The sequence below is a fragment of the Xenopus laevis genome, chromosome 1S (assembly GCF_017654675.1).
Source record: "Xenopus laevis strain J_2021 chromosome 1S, Xenopus_laevis_v10.1, whole genome shotgun sequence".
NCBI classification, from domain to species: domain Eukaryota; kingdom Metazoa; phylum Chordata; class Amphibia; order Anura; family Pipidae; genus Xenopus; species Xenopus laevis.
This window is the reverse complement of record NC_054372.1, coordinates 112,829,257-112,854,105: the sequence shown is the minus strand read 5'-3', so window position 1 is coordinate 112,854,105 and position 24,849 is coordinate 112,829,257. Positions and strand designations below refer to the sequence as shown.

At 37.5% G+C, this 24,849-nt stretch overlaps 1 protein-coding gene across 4 annotated transcripts in view; it reads left to right on the top strand.

Moving 5' to 3' along the window:
* lingo2.S (leucine rich repeat and Ig domain containing 2 S homeolog) overlaps positions 1-24,849 on the top strand; it is a 723,222-nt gene that overhangs the window by 38,326 nt on the left and 660,047 nt on the right. For all 4 annotated transcript variants that reach the window (XM_041580103.1, XM_041580104.1, XM_041580101.1 and 1 more), the window contains exon 2: positions 20,074-20,141. The gene's annotated coding sequence lies outside the window, so the exon portion shown is untranslated. The remainder of the gene's footprint in view (positions 1-20,073; positions 20,142-24,849) is intronic.

Genomic DNA, 24,849 nt, shown 5'->3' with positions numbered 1-24,849 from the left:
TTCTTGTATGTACAAATAAATACAAGGCCAATATAAACATCAGTCTAATGGGCACTGCAACTCAAGGACAATATGTGTGACAAGCTATTAAGCAATGTTGTCAGTGACAAGAGTTCGATGTATCTTTACCCACTATGGAGTGTGCGTCTCATTCAATGTGCAATACCTCTGTCTACATTAATAAAGAATGTCCCTCTATTTAGCAGTGGTTATGGATTCACATACTGATGTACAGTACTGTAAACTAAAGCTCTGCAAGGACTAAAGTAGTGTCTGCTCAGGTGGTAGGCATGGAGCAAGCTTGCTAAAAGGTGACTTTCAGAATTAACTGTGTCTCCTTTCTATAAAATAAAACTTCAGACATCTTCAGCCCTACTTCTATGCCTGTACTGCCCTGCAACAATTGTACATGAAACATATTTCTTTATTTCTATATTGCTTTTTCTATTCTATCTTCTACCAAAGATGTGTGAAATCAAGTCTACTGGTACCTTTCCATCATTATACAAACAAGCACTAATCACTCATATCCTCAAAAAACCTTCCCTTGATCCCAGCTCTCCCACTAACTATCGACCGGTCTCCCTTCTTCCATTCGCATCCAAATGACTAGAAAGGCTTGTTTACAAACGCCTGATCCAGCATCTCACTCACAACTCCCTCCTCGACCCCTGCAATCTGGCTTCCGCCCATCACACTCGACTGAAACTGCACTCACCAAAGTAACCAATGATCTTCTATTGGTTATAGTCTAAAGGTCACTATTCCATTCTAATCCTTTTAGATCTCTCTGCAGCCTTTGACACAGTTGACCACACATTCCTCCTTGACATTCTACACTCATCTGGCATTCGGGACACTGCTCTTTCATGGTTTACATCTTATCTGTCTGACCGTTCCTTTAAAGTTTCCTTCTCTAACTCTACTTCTGCTACTTTACCACTCTCTGTTGGAGTTCCTCAAGGCTCTGTTCTTGGCCCCCTGCTGTTCTCGCTCTATACAACTTCACTAGGAAAACTTATTCAGTCATTTGGACTTCAGTATCACCTTTATGCTGATGACAACCAACTCTACTTGTCTGCTCCTGATCTTTCTAATTCTGTCCTTTCCCAAGTGACTTTTCCCAAGTCACTCTCTCTGCTGTCTCCTCCTGGATGTCACAGCACCACCTGAAACTGAACCTTTCAAAAACAGAACTCATTATATTTCCTCTAAGATCTTCCCCTGTCCCTCAGATATCACTCACCGTAAACAACACCACCTTTCATTCCACCACACAGGTATGCTGCCTAGGAGTTATCTTAGACTCTCATCTGTCTTTTTCACCACACATTCAAACACTTGCAAAATCTTGCCGTATTCAACTGCGCAACATTGCTCGAATACGACCATATCTCAGTTCAGAATCAACTAAAACACTGATTCAGTCTCTCATCATCTCCCACCTTGATTACTGCAACTAACTCCTCACAGGTATTCCAACAAGTCACCTTTCAGAACTCCAATCTGTTCTAAACGCGGCCGCTAGACTCATTCATCTAGCTCGCCGCTCAACATCAGCTGCTCCCATATGTATGTCCCTTCACTGGCTCCCAATCTCTTCTAGAATCAAATTCAAATTACTTACACTCACATTCAAGGCCCTTAATAATGAAACCCCTCCCTATATTTCATCTCTAATCTCCAAATACACTCCTTCACGAAACCTTCGCTCTGCTTCTGATCTTCGCCTCACTTCTCCTCTCATCACTTCTGCCCATTCTCGTCTACAAGACTTCTCTCGGGCTTCTGCTTTTCTCTGGAACTCTCAGTCACAAGCTATCAGACTTTCTCCTTCTTTCCAAACTTTCAAGGGCTCCATAAAGACCTACCTGTTTAAAGAGGCTTATTCGATGTACCTTAACTAATCATTGCTGTATCAAAAATGACAAAGTGTTTATATAATCCTAATGTCTCAATTGTACCCTAATCTTTAGTTTGTAAACTCTAATTTCTAGGTCCTTCTAACCCTATTGTACTCTGTAATCCTTGTTTGTTATCCACCATTTATTCCCTGTTTGCTATAACTGCAGTAAAGCTCTGCGTATCTTGACAGCGCTATATAAATAAATGATGATGATGATGAAGAAGTTTAAATAGTGTGCACATTTTCATCAACTTTTGGATGACATACTCATTAATAGAAGTTGCTGTTGTCACGAACATCCCCATACATTTGAGAGGTCAAAGATTTGGACTCATTTAGCTCCCAACCTGTATACATTTATTGCCAGACCTTGCCAGAATGAGAGTTGATAAAGAAAACTGTTGCCTTTCAAACACCATATCTCCAGTTGAAGAGGGGGTTAAAAGCAGGATCTAGCAGGAAGCACAGAAGGCTGAAGAAAATATACATCATTAAATTTTATTAAGACACCTGTGAATTCTCTTGTCATTGGCACGAAAAGCCCAATGAGACCCCACTTGTCATACTTGGCATACAACAAAACAAAAGTCAGTACAGTGTACTGCTGTTAAATAGATATGTGGCTGTGTCAACTAGATGTTTATTCTTAGACAAATAGCTTTTTTGTAAAGTCAATTTGCTTCAAACTGGAAAAAAAGCTCCATTTAATGACTTTTTGTTTTTACCTTGAGCTTTCACAGGGCTGTTTTTATTATGAATAAATAAGTAACTAAAACCCGAATCCTCTGAGAATACAACATGGCCTTTCAATTTAAACACTTGAAATTTAAATTTGTCTGCTGCTTTTTAATTAGCTGCAGATTTTAAAAAACAAAAGATATTTTTGAGTGTCTGAGTTCTTTTGTAACAATGACTTCTAATGCTTTCTTATTCCTTTTATAATTAACCTTTTTAGAGATCACAACTATCTATCATAACATTATTATTTAATAAAGTTGGCCACATAGTACACAGCACACAACCAGGAGCATTGGACTTTATTCAAACATTACTTTAATCCAAAGTACTTTTAAGATGGTTAAATATGAAATAAAATAAAATAAAAAATAAGACAGTTAAGTATGGAATAAAAAATCCTTTCAAAGCTTTCAGTACATTCTGGCATTCCATGTTTAGAAGCATGAGATCACGACCTGCATCAAATACTGCTCAAATACAACAGGTTTGTATTAAAGTACATTCTGCACTATAACAGATCTGATCAAGGACATTGCTTTCAGTCCTTCAGGTGGATTTTTTTTATTTATTTTGTTACTGGAACCTGTGTTTTGACCATAGAAAAGGAGCAGGAAAAAAAATGTGGAAATCTACAGTATTAACTGAAAGGACAAGGAAATGTAGAATTACTGGGGAGTGCCAAGTTGTTAGGCACACCTTGGTAATTCCAGTCACTTACTTTAGACACTGGGCCAGAACTTAGAGGTGCCCCAACATCCTCTGCAAGATTCTTTATCATTTCCGCCACTTATTCTGAAATATATAGGTATAGAGAATAATATATACAGTATTCTGCCTTAGGTCATTTATATAAAAATGTAACATTTGCTAAACAGGCAGATAGAGGTATATAGTGCATATCTAGCATAATTATATTACTGTTTCTAACTTATGTTCTGGGCCTCCTTTAGAATAAGAATGCGAAATCAGAGCTGGCTGTATCAAGTAGGGCCTGCAATGTTAAAGTAACTACATCACACAGAAAAGCTCATTAGTTAGGTTCATCAAAAAAGACCACACAGTAGCAAACTAATCAAATAATGCTACATAGGCTAGGTACATTTGAAAGGACAGTGTTGGAGCATGCTATATCATTTAGGTTCATGTTGAAACTACCCACCAGAGGCTTTACTTGCAATTTTTTATAACATTACTTGTTGGAGTAGGTCAATGAAGAAAATTGTTACATTCATAGAATATTATAAATACGCATTTTTTGTGTTACATTATTCCCAATATTAACCTATATAAAATACAATTGTACAACCCTTAAAGGGATCCTGTCATGGGAAAACATGTTTTTTTCAAAACGCATCAGTTAATAGTGCTACTATTGCACTGAAATCCATTTCTCAAAAGAGCAAACAGATTTTTTTATATTCAATTTTGAAATCTGACATGGGGCTAGACATTTTGTCAATTTGCCAGCTGCCCCTGGTCATGTGACTTGTGCCTGCACTTTAGGAGAGAAATGCTTTCTGGCAGGCTGCTGTTTTTCCTTCTCAATGTAATTGAATGTGTCTCAGTGGGACATGGGTTTTTACTATTGAGTGTTGTTCTTAGATCTACCAGGCAGCTGTTATCTTGTGTTAGGGAGCTGTTATCTGATTACCTTCCCATTGTTCTGTTGTTAGGCTGCTGGGGAGGGGGTGATATCACTCCAACTTGCAGTACAGCAGTAAAGAGTGACTGAAGTTTATAAGAGCACAAGTCACATGACTTGGAGCGGCTGGGAAATTGACAACATGTCTAGCCCCATGTCAGATTTCAAAATTTAATATAAAAAAATCTGTTTGCTCTTTTGAGAAATGGATTTCAGTGCAGATTTCTGCTGGAGCAGCACTATTAATTGATTAATTTTGAAAAAAAATTTTTCCCATGACAGTATCCCTTTAAGAGAATATTCACATGTATAGAACACAATTCCTTAAAAATCACCTTTTTTCAACATTTATATAACTATAGAAATATGTCACAAATTATGCTTGAAGACTGGTAAAACATATCTATCACTCTTTTCTCCAAAGGTTTTTTTTTATCTCTAAATCTTTTTTTTACTGTATTTTTTTCATTCTCTGTCAAACAAAATGTGATGCCAGATACAATGGTTTGACTGTAAGGTCTGCAGTTTTCACATATCAAAATTACTATAAATCAAACTCTCATTTGTTCACTGAGAAATCCTATGCTGGGATAAAATCGTTTAACTTTTGTTCCTTGTAATTGCATATTCTAAAAGCTTCATACCTTGCCAGCATGAAAAAATAGCTCCTTTGCATTAAATAACTGAACTGCATGCATTTCTATTCTTCGTTTATTGAACAGTATACTTTTAAGATAGATTTTTTTTTATAGCTATAGATACAGGAGTTACCTTACTTTTAGGGGCACATTTACTAATGGTCAAATATCGAGGGTTAATTAACCCTCGATATTGGACCGTCGAAGTAAAATCCTTCGACTTTGAATATCGAAGGAAAAATCGTTTGATCAACGATTTTTATCGTTATAGACTAACATTGTACCTTGGTAGGTTTTAGTTGGCGAAGTAGGGGGTCAAAGTTTTTTTTAAAGAGACAGTACTTCGACTATTGAATGGTCGAATACTCAAACGATTTTTAGTTTGATTTTAAGTCGTAGTCGAAGGTCGAAGTAGCCAATTCGATGGTCAAAGTAGCCAAAAAAAATCGAAATTCGAAGTATTTTTTCTTCTATTTCTTCACTTGAGCTAAGTAAATGTGCCCCATAGTGTTAATGATATTCAGGTTCTCTCCATTACTCCCTTTGGGTCACCTAGTTGTGCTAGTGAGACAGTTTAGGAAGCTCTATTTGAGGAGGAGAGTGCATTCAGAGAAAACATTCTGAGAAATGTGTAACAAGACAGAATTTATGCAGTCACATTGGTCTTATTACTGGTGTGTGAATGCAGAAGGTTACAGTGTAATCTATAAAGAGGCTGCTGCATATTAAAACTAACTCAACAGTGCTACACCTGAGCAGGAGATAGAACACTTTTACAAAGATTTAACAAAATTAAACAGTGCTGTGCTACTTTGCATCTCTATAGATGGTTCTGAATACATACAGAATTGGACAAATGCACAACCTAACACAATAAGTGATTTGTGGATGCAGGTGTAGGCCAAAGCATGCATAGGGTTAGTATTTTAAACACTTCAATTTCAAGTAACATTCAAAGAAGACAATCAGTATTTTTTTTAAGAAAACAAGGCCGACATTTTGGTGTAAAATGAGAGAATGTGTTATGAAATGAAATTTAAGTTATTATTTATAGAAGGGTCCAGGGTAGGATTATGGAGTATTTTAAACAACATAATGTACTAAAAATAGCAATCACCATGGACAAAACAACTACTATAATGTATAACATTGTTTGAGATGCAAAAAAAAGTGTAAAATGTAGAAAAACGTAAAAAGGAATATAAAATTGAGATGAGACTGTATAGATTTAGGATTACCCAGAATGCTTGGGGCTTTCCCATGATTTGCAGCCTTCTGGAGAACATATTTCTGCATAAGTGATACCATACCTGTATATCATCTATTCATCAATAATTAATGCTGGAAAAATGACAGTCAAATAAAACAAGTGCTCTCCATTTGTCACCTAAAATGAAAAGTACAGCAGGTTCACCATGTGCATAATACAAGCTATAATTGCTGAGATGTTATTGTGGATTCCCACCTGGATGACAACAGTTTGCCTGAAACAATCAAGAAGCATGATTAAGAAGAAATTGGTACTGGAACAATCTAAAGTGATAATTACATATAACATGCTTCTTGAAATGATTGATTACACTAAGCAACAGCTGTTAGAAGTTCATTTCTTCTTCGCTGAAAATTGTCTGGAAACATAATTAACATTACCAAACATTTTTTTGCATAAATTGGTCCCTAGAAAAGAAAACAAAAGAGAAAATGCAAGGAGCATGTGTTTGCTGCTTTGTTTGAATTGTGCTAAAAGTGATCCAGATGGGTACATTGAAGACACTAACAACAAAATGCTTTGATTGATGATTGATGATACAGTATGTGACTTTTTTTTACTTGCAAATAAAGGTGTTAGAAATACTGTATGTACCATCTACTTATAGGTCCACCAAATGGGGTGATTAAGATTTTAAAGTGAAAAAAGCAAGTCTTAATTGTAGTGCATATTTGCATGAACCAGACTTATTCTATTACATATTGTGTAATTTATGCAAATACAGTATCATTTAAATTAGACCTCAGGTTATGCCTCAGTTTTTTGAGCTTGCTTCACATCATTCAATAAAAATTTAGAAGATAGATTTTTTTGTCCAAATGTTAACTTGCCTTGTGATTCACATGTTGAAATTTAAATTTTGCAAAAATGTTTAGAAATAAAATTGTGTTATTTCTGGTGAACTATCTAAAAACAGCTGAACTGAAATACAGCTTTTGGAAGGTGAGCTACCCCTATAAATACCTTGTACAAACAGACCTAGAGATTCTATTCTCATGTTGCTTGTTTTATCTGCTCCTTGGAATGTATGGTTATGTTTTGTATGAAAGAAGATATGACAAAGCTTAGCATAGAAAGTGTTAATGCAGTGTAATAAAATGACATTGATAAAGAGGTAATTATGTGATGATAATATCTATATGAAGACATGCCAGAGTACGCATGTTTTCAATACCCATTTCTGATGACTTGTGTCATGTTAAAATTCTGTGTGTCAACTTTATAAATTAAACAAATGCATCAATCATTGAAGGGATTCTATCATGATTTTATAGTGTAGTTTTATTTATAAATTGCACCACAAATGACATCACAAATAATTCAACATTAGTGATGGGCGAATTTGCGCCGTTCCGCTTCGCCGAAAAATTTGCGAATTTCTCGTGAAACGGCGAAAAATTCGCGAAACGGCGCCGTCTCGTTTTTGAAAAAAAAAAAATTGACGCCGGTGAATTTTTTCCGCGAATTTTCGCGGCCGTTTTGCGAATTTATTTGCTGGCGGCAAATCGCGCGAATTCGCCGCGAATTCGCGCCTGGCGAATAAATTCGCCCATCACTATTCAACATATATAATTTTATTCCTGAACTAACAAGTGTATTTTTTTCAGTTGTAATGTTGGTGTGTAGGGAGCCATGTGCTTTCAGAATGAGCTAGTGCTGCACAATAGAACTGCTTTCAAATAAGCTTTTGGTTTTTCTACTCAGCGTAACTGGAGGAGTCACAGTGGGACTTGAATTTTTACTATTGAGTGCTATTCTTCTATTTACCAGGGAGCTGTTATCTTGTGTCTGGGAGCTGCTAGTTGGCCACGATCCCATTGTTCTGTTGAGAAGCTGCTGGAGGGGTAAGGGAGGGTGGGTGATATCATTCCCTTGCAGTGCACCACAAGTAACATGACCGAGGGCACCTGGAAAACTAACAACAAGTCTAGCCCCATGTCATATTTCAGATTTCAAAATTAAATATTAAAAAATCTGTTTAATTTTGCTGGAACAGTGCCACTTACAGATGTCTTTTGAAAAAAAAAAACATGTTTTCCTGTGACAGAATGACTTTAAGTACTGTACATGCTAACAGTGCAATCTATATTTATGGAAAAGTAACCATGTTTGCTTACAATAGAAGTAGAGTGTGACCCTTATCAGCATTCTGGTACCCAGAACAATCCAAAAAACAGCACTTTGGGGAGCCTGCAACTCACTCTCAAGTTCATTGCAAATTCAAACTTTTCCTCATACCTACTGACTTTTATCTGAATGGAGAAGGAATAAGCAGGAGGTGGAGGTGGAAATTTTAATTTTAATACCTCTGCACTGTACTTTATCTGTCAAAAATCATGCCCTGAAATTTATATTTTCAAAAAAATTTATCCCATTTATCAACATTCTGATTTTAGTTGTTTTAGATGTTTTAGAAAGCACTTTCTCTAAAACCATGAATGCCAAGTAATGTATTAAAACAGCCTAATATAAAAAGTGCTAATACATTGAAATGTAGAACTAATCAGAACAATAAAACAAAACCTTGGAATCCTCTAGTTTTTTGTGTAAATACAAAAAACCTCTAAAAGCTTGAATTAAAGAAAGATTTTAGGACAAATCCCATTGAGTGCTATGTGGCATCGAAAGCTTTTAGATGACAACGTTTTGTACTAGTGTGTTTTGTGGTTTTTTCATTGACTCATTTATGACTTTTTTAATGGTTTAGAGTAATTAGTATAATCTACAAAAAAAATAAGATTCATGAAAAACAAAATATGTATAAATAATGTAGTATTAGTTATGGTTCTGTATGTCTGACTTGTCTGTTGACTGTAGTTCTGTAGCTCTAACTGATCCTGTTATGTTTTACAAATCAACCTAATTTATTCATATACGTGTTAATTACAATTAGACTGGCATATTTGAGGTATCTCAACTTATAATAATATTAATTTATTGCTGATCAGCCCATATTTGTGCTGGCCATGTATGTTTTGTGTAGGTGACTGTTTGGTGCAACTTTCATGTGTTGCTTCTCAACAAATGAAAAGGGGCTATTGACATTACTTAAATACAGTACCAAATACTTTTTGCCCTTTTGCTCAAAGCTCTTATTTCGCACTAAAACACAGTAATCAGAACAGTGTTTAATTAACAGATTTCTGCTTGAGAAATACCAAATCTAGTAGACATCTCTGCCAAACCCAGTTCAGTAAAATGCAGAATCTCTAAAGCCCAAGGTTAATTCTGTTCCCTTTCTCATTTTCTGTTAAAGATAGATGAAATGTCTGGCAGCAAAAATGGGAGCTCATCTTTCTGAAACATTCCTCAAGTGTATAATGTAACCAATTTTAAGGGGTTTATAAAAATAACAAAAATGTCAGGAATTAAGGCTAATGACACGCTTGGCTCTAATGAAAATTTGGAATGAGAACTGCCTTTACATGTTGTGTCATGTAGTATCCTTTGAACTGAGTCTAATCTGGCATGGGTGAATTTGGATGCTTTACCAATGGGTGAGATACACAATTAGTTTAAATTATTACATCAAAACATCTCAAAACTGCCCTAATGATGCCCCAACAGAACAACATTGGTTTAATTGGATATAACAAATCAAGTAAACTGCCATTGACTTAATGGTTTGCTCCTGTATGCATACAGTATTTAAAAAGAATAAAAAAGCATGAACTGTAGGGAAAGCTTAATTACAGTTTTGTCTTTCCCTAAGAGATTGGGGACTCCTCAAGGGGCAAATTAAGATGATCTACAGCCACTGTAAAAGGCCCCAAATACTATTTTGTTAGCATTTTCATGATAGAAGACCTGCCCCCAGGTGGCTTTGTCAGCAGCTAGCCTTGACTGGAAATCTACAAAGAACATGACGATCTGACACAGTTATGGAAAAATAAGTTGAGCATATAGTTATTTCTAATGATAAAAAAGCAATTTTCTCCCAACTAAATTTCAGTACAAATACATTTGTGCCTACATGATTTAGACTTGAAGCTCTATTTGTGTTTAAACATATTGTTCATGTCCTTCTATATTTTATGGTAACTTAAAGTGTCGCACATACACACTTTACTCATAAATTTAGCAATGCATTTGCCTTAGATTGTGTTTTTGAAGGTGACCTGATTTATAACACTTTTCAGAGTAGTTTTGTTTCCACCGAGAGTAATATTTTAAGCGAATAACCTGGTGTCAGAATTTGGACTGCCATTAAATGCATGGTACTGGCTGTCAGTAAATAATGATTAAAGAAAACAGCGTTAGGGCCTCTAGTGAGCTATGCTTCTTTTGATCAGCCAACATACACCACTGAACGCTCAACAGTATTTTGATGAATATTTCACCCTAAATCCATGATTTGTTTTTTCTGATAAAACAAATCTGCGTCCGAGATGTTTGCAAAAAAGATTCTTAACAATATCAGTTCAGTCTTTTAGGAAGCGCATAGATGAGACCATACTGAGAGCTACATGGCAAGGTGACTCTGTAGCCCCAGCTGAATGCTCAGAAGGAAATTGCTTATTAAGATATATCAGAGATTACTGAAAATCTCAGCTAAAGATGGCAAATGCATCTTTAGCTTGGCTGATAGTGTAGCACAAAAAAACAGATATAACAAGTTTAATGGCATAATGGAATACAAATAAGTATGACTGCATATTCTTGGCAGGTAGGCAGCCCTCTGTGAAGATTGTAAAGCTAATATAATGTAATCTCCTGCAGACTTTAATAGACAATATAGGCAAAGATGCATGGTGACAAAGATGTCCCATGCATTAAACATATATTTTTTGCATTTCAGCTTTTCAGCTTCAAGCAATTCAGCTTTTGTTAGCAGCTGTAGAAAATTATAGCAAAAACCTTTTTTTGAATTTTTAATATACTCTGTAAGCTAAAACAGTAACCCACTATGATAAATAATCAGTTGTTGCTATAGCAGCAAGGAAAAGAATGCTTCATATTTAAGGCAATTAATGCATTTATTTTATGAGTATACAACTTAATAAAAAATGTAAAGATTTCATCATTTTGCCTTCCTTGCTTCAGCTTTAAAGGAACCACTTGGAAGTAAGGAGGACCTAGGAGGAGACTTCTTGCACACACCGACTATATTTCCCAAATAGTCATCAGGTGCAGAGGTTGTCCAGGGAAGGAGGAGTGTGGCCAAAGGCCTAGGGAAATATCAATTGATTGTATTTCATTAGTGCCAAGGGCTCATATGCTGCTTCTATTTGACTTTTATTTATAACCTTATTTCTTTTTTTTTATGATTCAGTGCCATATATTACAGTATATAAAAGTTAAAATGAGTCTATAACCTTGCTACAGCCCTTATAGGCTGGTGCCATTGTGTACTGCAACATACCAGCCTATCTGTAGCTTGCCTACACATGGGGGAAAATTCCCTAACCGGCGAAAATTCGCCAGCGATGGCTTCACAGCCATCGCAACACTTCGCCAATTCACTAAAGTGCGAAGTTGCATCCAGGGTTGCGAACGCTGACAAATTTTCCCTAGCGTTACTTCGGCAATCAAAGCCAAGATGCGCTAGCGTTGTCTAATTTGCATACGGCAGGAAATTATAAGGTTACATGGACGTACAGTATATGTTGCAGCAAATACATTTCATTACACCAGGGAACCTTAATAAATAAAATAGAGTTGTTATAATGCCCTACACATGAGCCCAGTGTATAGTTTATGTTCCATATATTAGAAAATAGAGGGGGGAACCTGGTTACCCAAAAAAAATTTTATGGACCTTTGCAGACTGTCACTAAAAAAAGGAAAAGACGCCAGCGTTTTTTGTGACTTAGAAAAATTTTGCACTAAAAATTGAGGAAGTCCTATGCACTCCATTGCACTTTGCCTGGTCTGTGCTGGTAAAGGCAAGTCTGGCAAATGAGGTAACGTTCAGTAAAATCTGCATCTTAGTGAATTTGCGGAGTTACGTCCATTCACCAGATCGAAAATTTGCCTGGCGTTAGAGTGTGAAGCAATGATAGCGTCTATCTCCTTCCCTAGTGAAGTGATGCCTGCGCCCGTTAGGAAATTGGTGAAGTTCCGAAATGACGTCACACTGGTGAACTTTCGCTAGCGTTTAGTCACTTAGGCCTTTAGGGAATCTGCCCCATGGACTGTGGGACACTAGATAAATCAAATAATTTTATCAGCACAAGATATTGGTTCCATTTTAAGACATAGCTTCATAATAGCACCACCCACTGAAAAATTATATCTTTGATGTCAAAAATGCCTTGCCTGCTAAGCTTACCATTCCTGTTCCACGGACTTGTAGTGCTTGCTGCCCGCCAAAGACCTCTCGTCTGTTTAGACGACTTGCTTCAGCTTGCAGCCTGCCCCCGACCTCTGGTTTGTTATACTGACTTATCTTCAGGTTGTATTCTCTATTCTCATTTGTGTCTGTCTCTTCAGTATCATCTGTTCAAGTTTCCTATTAATCCATGTTCTGAGCACATTTCCGTATTATGGTTTTTCTAACGCTAAACATGGAGTCACCATGTTAACAATCATTTAGGCTCCCACCTGCCAGCCACTCACCTGTGGCCCAGCATGACAACCTGTTGCAATCAGCATTAGCGTTATCATCATTTCTTCAGATCAGAAGTCCCTGCTAACAAAAGATCACAATCTATAGGAGTGCAAAAGGCATTGTAACTAGTGATGGGCGAATTTATTCGCCAGGCGCGAATTCGCTGCGATTTTGCGCAATTTTCCGCCAGCGAATAAATTTGCGAAACGCCAGCGAAAATTCGCCCGAAAAAAAATCGGCGGCGTCAAAAAAAAATTTCGCAGACGTCGGAAAAAAAAGGACGCCGGCATCAAAAGTGCCCGCTGGTGTCACAGGTGCCGTTTCGCTAATTTCTCGTGAAATTTTTCACAGTTTCGCAAATTGTCAGCAGTTTCGCAAATTGTTCAGTTATTGTTAAAGTGCTAAAATAGAGAATTTACATATTTGGCAAACACGTACAATAGACTAATAACTACAGGACATAATTAACATTGTCTCCTGTTTCCTGCTTGTGAAATAGTTCCATTAACTTGCAGTCAAATGTTGAGAAGGATTGATGCATTACCTGCACCCTTATTAAAGGGATACTGTCATGGGAAAATGTGTTTTTTTCAAAACGCATCAGTTAATAGTGTTGCTCCAGCAGAATTCTGCACTGAAATACATTTTTCAAAAGAGCAAACATACATGGGGCTAGACATATTGTCAGTTTCCCAGCTGCCCCCAGTCATGTGACTTGTGCTCTGATAAACTTCAGTTACTCTTTACTGCTGTACTGCAAGTTAGAGTGATATCACCCCCTCCCCCCCAGCAGCCTAACAAAAGAACAATGGGAAGGTAACCAGATAGCAGCTCCCTAAAACATGATTGCTTTGTTTTCTCTCAGGCCCTTGCGAGTCTGGGAGATAAGTTTTCCCATGGAAAAACCCCCTTTTTAAAAAAAAAATAACTTCCCATTGGTTGATTTTTTTTTCCTTGAAACATGGGGAACAAAGGAGTTTTGGCCTCTGGTGGTGTACAGAGGACCAGTCTGGGTGCAGGCAGGAGGACTGCTGAAACCAAAATGGCCGCCCCTTGAGAGCAAAGGCAAAGAATGTTAAGACAAGCAAAGGCAAAGAATGTTAGTACTGCTGAAATGGATTCTGTGACTAGCAGTGATGTGGTGAGCCTTGAACCTGACAGGATGTCTGAGCAGGGAGCTGATGCTGGAGTTTCCATGGGGAGTTGGGGAGATGTGGTGGAAGTGCACCCACAAAGAGGCACAAGTCATGCTGGGAGTGTCAGGGAAAGGCCAGGAAACCAGGGAGCTGTGGCCCAAGAGCAAGCTCCAGCTCTCCATGTTGCAGTGGAGGCAGCAGAAAGTGATTTGCAAAGCAGCAGTGGGAGACGCTCAACACTGAAACCAGGGGCCGAAGAAAAAGCTGTGAGAGGTGAGGGGGTCATTTCTGCTGGACTTTTACCTTCTAATGGGGAAACTGATGCAAAGACTGCTCCTTCATATGAGGGGAAAGCCACAGTTGCTAAAACTTTGTTTTTGCACGTAAAATACTCTGTTGGAGGGACTGTATTCATGGCTGGAATGCAGGCTAAAGAGACTTCATGCATTGCTGGTGAGGAGGCTGAAGGGCAGTGTCGGACTGGCCCACCGGGATGCCAAGAAAAGTCCCGGTGGTGTCAGTGGGCCCTCATGCTGCTGGACATTAGGCCTATTTCATGGCCATTCCCTTTTTTTATGAGAACAAAGTGGCTAAATAGATGGAATAACAGGTTATATTATTATAGTATGTAAATAAAAGAGACTAGGAGAATAGAGGTTGAGTGAGGAGAGGAAGAATAATAGTACTAAGAGTGGGCCCCTGGTCTAAGATTAATAGGGGGCCCCTAATCAAAGGTTTTTGGGTGGGCCCCTGGTGTCCCAGTCCGACACTGCTGGAGAGACTGTATGTACTGCTGGAGGGCAGGCTAAAGAGACTTGTAAGTACTGCTGGGGGAGAGGCTGGAGGGAATGTATGCACTGCTGGAGGGCAGGCAGCTGATGCAAAGACTGGTTTGGCTACTGGTGCAGCTACAATTGAATATGAAAAGATTATCACAACACTGAAGGAGTTAAAGTGCTTGGAGGCCAAGTAGGGGGCTCTGACCAAAGAAACAGACATTCTCATTAATTACCTTAACTTGCTAAATGGGGAGAGAAGGGCTGCTGCCATCAGAAAACAGGTGTACGTGAATAAGGTGCTGGAGGAGACTGACACACATACACACTGTGCTGATTTACATTGAGCCATGGAAAGAACTTTATGACAATAAGAAAAGGTTTGAGGAGATGCAACAGGGGGGAGAGTAGAAAGAAAAGTAAGACAGATCAGGAGCAGCAGCCTCGGGACTTAGCATGGGAGTCACTTGATGAAGGGGAACTAATAGAGGTCAGTAGAAGATGATGTGGGTTTAGGGGCAAGGGTTCGGGTTAAAGAGCCAGAACTGGGGGGGGGGGCTGACAACTTTCAGGAAAAAATATATAAAAAAAATAAGTCCATAAATAATTAATGTTTGCAGCAAATGTTATCAGTTTCTGAGTGGGTATTGCAAATGCAATGTTTTGATATAGTTGGTAGCAAAACATGGGAAATTGAGAAATCACATGTGAAGGGTTAATGTCATGATTTGATGCTTTATTAATTGATGCTTTACGTTTTGTTTGATATTTTTCTGTAATGATTGATTTTGTATATTGTTTTAATTCCAATAAAATTCCCTAACACAAGATAACAGCTCCCTGGTAGATCTAAGAACAACACTCAGTAGTAAAAGCCAAGTCCCACTGAGACTGATTCAGTTACATTAAGTAGGAGAAATAACAGCCAGCCAGAAAGTAGTTCCATCCTAAAGTGCAGGCACAAGTCACATGACTGGGGGCAGCTGGGATACTGACAATATGTCTAGCCCCATGTCGGATTTCAAAATTGAATTTAAAAAAACCTGTTTGCTCTTTTGAGAATTCGATTTCAGTGCAGAAGTCTGCTGGAGTAGCACTATTAACTGATGCGTTTTGAAAAAAACATGTTTTCCCATGACAGTATTAAGTACATGCACCAAATACTATCTAATCCTAACACCTCTGCCTCTCTCTCTCTCTCTCTCTCTCTCTCTCTCTCTCAGGTGATACCTGTTTATATATTCAGGAGCCATTATTCCCCTTGTTAGGGAGTGATTCATGAAATAGGCCACTTTATCCAGAATATCTGAAATTTTTTCCTTGGCAACCTTGTTTTACTTTTGACCTTAGCCTGTCACGTGACTTAACCTTTAATTACTGGTTTTGTTTCACTGTTGCTGGCTCTGCTTGTCTGATTAGATCTTTGTTTCCTACCTCCCCTATGTATACATTTGACATCCTCACTGGAAGTACTAAAAATATCAGCAATTAAGTGCTGGCAGCTCTTGTACTGGAGAGACTTGCCAAAGGTCAAAGAGGACTTTTATAAGCAAAGTAGCATGGCTGACATACGTAACAAAAGAGTGTACTCATCAGCTATTGAGAGTAGAGGAAGGAGGTCATAGACTTTAAAGTTTTATTTGCAAATGCAAGTGCAAGCAAGTACACCAAAATGGACACACAGGGTTGTGTGTGTTGTTATTCAATAAAAAATAAATTTCCAAACACAATGCTTGCACTTGCACCAATACAGTGGCCATTAGTGCACAGAAATTTTGGAATAACTTCCACCTTGGACGTGGCAGTAATTCCAGTATTCCCACAGCATGTTGCTTCAATAGTCGTAACAGACTTGCGCCATAAGACTTGCATCCTAATCTTATATTTTACTTGCCTGCTGGAAATTACACAATCCACACTGTAAATAGCAGCGTGCTTTCATCTGACAGTCGGATACAAGTAGTTTGTACTTGCAACTTCACGTTACATTCACTTCTGCACATCTGACACGTCACATGCGTGTCATCGCATGGTGACGAGTCGGACGTAAGCACTTCATGGAGTTCAGCCCTAAAGTAATTTGCACAGTCATTGCTCTGCCTCAATTGTGCGTAAACTCTGGGGAAATACTGCATAGTGATTAGCTTCCAAACTTGCACATTACACTAATTTGTAACACCTTTTGTAATAAGGGTTTTGACCTTAAATCAAGCAAAGTAATGTATGAAATAATTGTCTGAATTTGTACGGAATATGTTTTGAACACAGGCTAATTATTTCTAATATAAAATAATAAGTTTCTGAGTATATATAAAACCTATGATAGATACTAAATTTGTGGAAATTGTGGACATGTAGCTTACATTTCAACTAATTGAGAAAAAAAAGCTGCAAAAGGCTGGTAAAAGCTACAAAAAAAGTATGCTGCCCCCAGAAAGCCATATATTTTTGGAAAGTACACATTCTGCCAAACCCAAAATTGGCCAATATGTTTTTTTACTCCAAACTACAAATAGTAAAGCTTTCCTGAATTGAGCAGTTTTGATGACATTTCAGGAGCTCTGGCCTCCTCCACAATTCTTGTCCACTCTTCCCAATTTAGTGTACAACAATGCCAGTAACTTACTCTCTCCATATTGTATAGCCATCATTTACTTTGGCAACCCGTCAGTCATCCCATTGCTGTCAATTCATGACAATGACCATGTTAGACATAGACAGAAAAAGAACACAAGTGTAGCAATGCAAGCAATGCAAGTTTCCAAGAAAAACTCTTTATTGGGTATTTTGAATGCTCGAAAAATTCACAACATGTATCAGTTTGTTATAAGTGTCTATTTTATAAAAGATGTAAATATTCTATATAAAAGCTGTTTTCTGTACTGCGGTGGTAAAAATCCACCTCCCATAAGTCTATTGAATGCTATTTACTCTACATTAAGCAAATTATAACCTAATGGGGAAACATTATTTAAGGTGTTATAATTATTAGAGTAGATGCAGCATTCCCGCAAGCAAAGCAGTTGCTGTTTATGAAGTGTGTATAGTTAAAGCAGTGAATAAATGGTAAGAAATTTTAAAGTATTCAATGTACAAAAACGTAATTATTATAGTTTAATCAGGCAGGCTATTATATTCAGGAAGAAACTTTTGTGTTCATAATTAAAGACTCTTACCCATTATTATGTTTGACATACTACAGTTTAAAAACTAGAGTTTAGTCGATTAATAGAACCTAAAATAATATGTAGTGGCTGGTTTTAATTGATTTGTAGTTTAGTGTGTTGATTGAATCATACAATGGAATCTGTTATCTAAAACCCCATTATAAAGCCATTTTACATTTCTATTTTTGGGTTATTTCTTTTTTTTTCTGTAATAATAAAACAATACCTTGTACTTGATGGTAAATGAGGTCCATGCATCCATACTGGCAGCAATCTAATTTTACTGGGAGTCTAAATATTTTTACTATATGGAAAAACAATATAAAATATATAAATATAAAAAAAATTAAAGGCCAAGTAAAGTACAACTGTTAGGATGTTATTTATTATGCTCCGAATATCTGAAATTCGAATAATTCGCAGGTTTTGGACAAAAAAAAACTATGAATTTTTCAGAATTTATTAAAGGCTGATGGTCTTAAAAGTCCGAATCTGAAACCCTGGCATCTAAAAGCTCTCAAGGTCCTGTATTAGTCAATGGGAAACGTCCCAGTGTCTGCGCTGATGTCCGTACTGATGTCCGATGAGTTTGTGGTTTCTGCGCAAAAAACTCCAAAAACTGTGAAAAAAATCTTAGTTTTTGTGCAAAACTCCGAACAATTCAGATTGTTTGCCCGACCCTATTTTTTTGGTCTTTTTTCTTAATAAATAAGGTCCAATCGGGCAGTCGAAGTTGATCGAATTTTTATGTTAGAAATTTGGACCTTGATAAATAATCCCCATATTCCGATAAATGCTGGAGATGTCAGCATTTCACAGGAACTTTATGACATATTTTCTGGGACTGCCCAAAGATAAAGCCTTTCTGGCAACAAGTCAGGAGCCTGTCAGAACAGATCACCAAATCCCCTATACCAGACGATCCGGCCTATGTGCTGCTATTTCATTTAGACCAACCAATATCACAATTCGTATCAACTATAGAGCCACACCTCTTGAACTCTGCAAAAATGCTGATCCCGACACACTGGAAACAGATTCAAGCCCCGAAGATCCAAGAATGGCTTTACAAAGTGAATGAGATTTACAGGTTTGAGGAACTCTCCAACTTCGCCCCGGAACAGATGACGAAATTCATAACCAGATGGGTGCATTGGGCTTCCTTCAAAGACTCTGATGTTGCTCATGTAAGAGAGCAAGCCGCTTAGAATTGATTAACCTCTTCTGAATCCCAGGACACGCAATCTTCTTCTTCCATTCATCCTCCTTCATGACCTTTCATACATTTACTCCCACACCTTCCTACCCAAGACTATCACTGAGTCCCTCTTTCCTTCTTCCCCCTTCTATCCCCCCCATTTCTCCTTTTTTTTTCTTCTCTCCCCCCCCCCTTATTTTGTTGTACGACAGGCACTGGGCACAGAAAATAAATTGCCTAGGATGCATATTTTGAAACGAATGTCACGAGATTCTTTTGTGATTTCCACAGTTGGCAACCAAGATATTGTTCATTGAAAACATGCCTGTCATGAGACTTTACCTTGTTGGTATGTAATACTGTATTGTACTGTTTTATTGTATGTTGCAATAAAAATCATAATAAGAAAAAAAAAGAATAATCCCCTTAATATCTTTTAGTGTAAATGGTATAGTAAGATAAGGCATTCCTCAGTTTCACTGATTTTTTCCTGTAAGAACTCAGAAAAACTCCTATTTTCTTACATCATTTCAGCTTTATCTTTACTCTCCTTAACAGGCATGGGGCAACTCAGAACATTCAGCAGTTCAAAATGGTTAGATCAGGTGTAGGTAAAGGCCCTCTTTTGAACACTGGCACCTGAGGAAGGATCAGATAGATCCGAAACATGTAGTGCTACCAAATAAAGAATCACTTGATTGATGATACTGGTTCTCCAGAGTGGTGATTTGGATTCATTCAGCAGTTCACCAGCACATACTTTGTTTTAGTGAATAGTTTTTTTCCAGCACTGATGACACATGGGTCTAAAGTTGACTGCAATGTATGTGTATGGTATTCAAGCTCTGCTTGTCTTTTAATGTAAATTACAAATATGTTTCGAAGAATGTGAAAAAGAAAGTAAACAGAAATTTGTGTGCTTTGGTAAAACTGAGAATGATAAATAAAATATGCTCTTAATGTATGTGTAGCCAAAGAGAATATCATTTTTCACCATATTGCAATTTTTAATATTGTATTGACTACAGCATTTCTATCTTCTTTTTTTTCAGACATCGCTGAATTTAACAACGTTTAACAGAAGTGGTTACTTTGCGGAATGGGTATACTGTATCTAAAGGTATGTTTTCAATGTATGCCCATTAGTCTGCAAAGACTTGACAATTTCATGATTAAAGAGAAAATATGTAAGAATTTTAAGATAATATTTATTTAACATATTTGTGTAGACTATATCACTATATATTACATATTGTTGTTGAGATCATATCCTCTCAGCCCACCTCGGTAAATATTGCTAAGAGATATCAAGGGGGTTGTATGCTGGCTGCTAATCTAACATGTTTTTAGACATTGCATAAAGTAATCTACAAATCTAACAGTTAATAAACAGCTTGTCTAGACCCTAACAGAGAAACCAATGAAAGACACATACAATATAAATACATGGTGTAGAGGAAAGTGCTGTTAACTTTACACATAATTTAATTGAATGTAGTTTATTCACACATCTCACCTTCAAACTTTAAAGAAATTTGCAGACAATTCTTTCCCCGCAGCATATTTATTGCCTCCAGGTTTACTAAGGTACAATCCGAGTCCTAATGATCTGTTTCGGTGTAATGGAAGTGAAGGTAAACTGAAAAACGTCCTATGTAAAATACAATTCTGCAATATCTAATGAAATTATTCATTCTGTTAAAGGAGAACTAAACTCTAAAAATGAATATGGCCACAAATGCCATATTTTATATACTGAACTTATTGCAGAAGCCTAAAGTTTCATCTTCTCAATAGCAGCTAAGATCCAGAACATCAAACTTGTCACAGGGGGTCACCATCTTGCAAAGTGTCTTACATACCCTTTTTCAAATGAAAAATGTAAGACCCCAAACATGTCATGTAGTAGTCTTTAATAAACACAATCACAGCATATTGCTATATTGGAGTGCTCTCCTCTTATTATATGGAATAATTGGTCGATGTTGGGATAGCGGTAACCTGGAAGAGGATCTGGAGCATTCATAATGAACAAAGGCAGTGCGGAGAACTTCTGCAAAGAATACAAGGGCTGTGGTTGCCTTGGGCTGGAGTAGAAGACCAACATAATGTACAACATGTGTAGCCTACTTCTTTTGTTGTACTCTATTACTGCTTAACATCAATGTGGGGAGTCTGAAAAAAGAGACCATACTGTTCACAATAGTTTGATTATGGATCTTTCCAAATTGCATGAGAGATGCTAATTGGTTTGACAAGCACATTATTAGCATCATCAGTTAAGTTACACAGAACTTAAGTTTTTATACTTGTTTGTGTGGTGTGCTTACAAAAATGTCTAATTTCTGCTTAACAAAAGTTGGAATTATGAATGTGTGAGCCTTATCCTAAACAGGCATACACATATTTTGCTATTCAACTGATGCCTGTTTAACAGTTCCAGTTATTGTGAAAGGTATGAAAAGGCTTATCACTAAGCTTAAGAAATCACTGGAAGCAGATCCCACATGTGATTTAAAAATCAGAATTAGGGATGGACAAATTTTTTCGCTTGTTACGCCGAAAAAATGACGCCCATAGACTTGTATGGCGGCGTGCGTAAAAAAAGAAGACGCTTGTCCAACATATTTCACCGCACAACAAAATGTTTTTGACGCCCATAGACTTTAATGGGCGTCTATGACATTTTGCCGGTGGCGAATTTTTGGCGAAACGAAACCGGTCAAATTCACCCATCCCTAATCAGAATGGATGTGCTACTTGCTACTCTGTCTAAAAAACTTACACAAAAAGGTAGTAGTAGATGAGCTTGACGGTCACGCAGCTCTCCAACACTCTACAATCAGCTACTACTGTTGACATACACTGAATTCCTAAAAATAAAAATCTGTCTGCCAAGATCCCACAACACTCTGTAGTGAGTATGTAATTCAAAAAAAGTTAAGGAGAAACTCCTACAGGCGATGTAAACTGGGCTTGCTTTCCTTATGTGTGCATACCCCATTGCCCTAGAATAAACAAATAGAAGAAATGCTATACTTTGTGACCATGGCCTCATATTTCACAAAGTTTTCTGCTGTTTTGGCGAGTTTTCCGGCAAAATGGAACAGACCGTCTTTCACAAGAGTGACCCTAATTAGCACAGTCCATAGCCTAACCACTTGGGGAGGCACACTTAGGTGCAGATTTATCAAGGGATGAATTTCGAAGTAATGGAAGTTATTTTGAACTCCCTAACATAGTAACTTATAATATCCTTATATTTTACAAGAGGGGTACTTTATTCACTATATATATATATATATATATATATATATATATATATACTCCACCAGATGAAAGCACTCACGGGTCAGTCATATGAGTACAAATAGCAAAATTTTATTCCAACAACCACATATCTACGCGTTTCGATCCCACTGGATCGTCATCAGGATGGTGCTTGGTAGTGAAACACACCCTTTTAACCCCACTTCCACCAATCAGTGAAGAACCACAGAATCATCACTCCCCAATTAATTATCTATCACTGTTAACATGCACCTGTGTAACATGATGGTCATAGAGTGCAAATATTGAATGACCCATAGCTAAAAAGATATAAATACTAATAAAACACTTAAAAAAACTAGGTAAGACGGTAAGGCATCATCCAGAGTTGGAACATGGAAAAAGAGTTTATTGTGCACCGCACAAAATTTGCTTGAATTCATTAATTTAATCATAAAAATTCTTGATTATAAAAATTTTTGATTATAAAAATTTTCTTGATTATAAAAGTTTTTCAGTATAAACTTTCAACCTCATCTCATCCGTAACAGCCTAGTTAAACCCCATTGGTTCCAATTCTGAATTAGTCCCCATCGTCCCCAGATATAATCCAATTATCACAGTGATGTGACATTATCCCAAACTAGTGAACAAAAATCTCACTATTACAGTACAGTAAAGTACCCACGTGCCATAAATATTGCTGTGACAAAGTGCATCTAAAATAGTATATTAAAAAATTAAAATACATTAGATTTCTATCTTTAACATTTCAGCTGATGAATACAGGAAAGAACCTGTGATGTCGAGCGTTTAAATATAACCAAACGATTTGTATAGCATTATAATTTGCAAACAATCATCAAATTTCATTAATCCACACTTGAGGAGGGATAATATTATCAATTCTCATTATATAGATTCTAAATCATTCCTATTGAAGTTCTCACAGGAAGCAAGACAGTGAATGCATCTCATTCAATCCCCTAGGGGCAATTGTATCAAGCATGCGTATCCATTTCGCCTCACGTTGTAATAAAGCCTTAGCTCTGTCACCTCCTCTTGGTAAGGTAGGGATATGATCAATCAATATCGCCCTTAGGGAAGGCAAAGGATGTTTGTGCAAAAAGAAATGTCTCGCAAGGGGGATTTCAGATTGTCCCGAGGATAATGCCAGTCGGATAGCCGATCTGTGGTTATTCATGCGTATCCGGAATGGAGTGACGCATTTCCCAATGTAATATAAACCACATGGGCACATAATGCAATAAATCACAAATTCTGATGTACAAGTTAAGCGATGTTGGATCTTATACTTCTTCCCAGAGTGGGGGTGGGAGAAGGTACCACCAGTTATCAGACATCCACATGTCTTACACCCACCACATCGGAAGCATCCCAACTTCATCATTGGTAGCCAGCTTACAGGCTCACCCCTTTGTAAATCTGTGACCATCAGTATATCTCTCAATGAGCGACCACGGCGGTAAGTGCACATAGGAGGGGACATATTTGTAAATGGCAACCCAGAGTCCAATTGTAGTATTGGCCAGTGTTTTTTCATTATTTCTTTTACTTTATGACTCACCGGCATATAGTTCGTCACAAACGTCATATTCTGTGGCCGAGCTAATGTGGCATGTTATCTTGATAGTTTCCTGCAACCTCTTTGTACTGATATGCCTTCTTATATTGCAGATACAGCATCTTTACTTGATATTTTGAAACAAGTGGATGTATTACCTGATAACACAATATTTGTGACGATGGATGTGTGCAATCTGTACACTATTATACCTACTGAGGATGGCATATCAGCATGTAGACAGGCTTTGTTGGGGAAGCACACGGGTAATCCACCAATTGAATTTTTATGTACACTGCTGGAGCTAGTACTAACCCGTAATTACTTCCGCTTTGAGAAAAGTTTTTTCTTACAAAAGACTGGCACAGCAATGGGCTCCAATGTGGCCCCCTCATATGCCAATCTGTTCATGGATGCTTTTGAGAAGAAACATATTTATCCAAATTATGGTGAACAGGTGCTTTTCTATCGTAGATTTATCGATGATATCTTACTGATTTGGCATGGGGACCACACTGGAGCCTTAAAGCTTGTGACTGACCTGAATGCTTTATCTACGCCTGTAAAATTTACCATTACATGTCATAGTGATGTTATAGATTTTCTTGATGTGAGACTTTTTAGAACAGCAGATGGGATTGGAACCACGTTATTTCGGAAAAATACTGACCGTAACACGGTTTTACATGCACATAGTTTCCACCCTCCTGCTGTTCTGAAATCTATACCATATACCCAATTTTTGAGAGTATTCAGGATAAACACTGATCTGGTGGTTGCAAAACAGCAGGCGTGTGAGATGCGAGACCGTTTCCTTGCTAGAGGATATATGCTTGATTTCCTTGAGGAGGAGATGGAAAGGGCATATAAAACCTGTGGAAAAACTGATGAGATGGTGAATAAAACTGTAACAGCTCGGCCACAGAATATGACGTTTGTGACGAACTATATGCCGGTGAGTCATAAAGTAAAA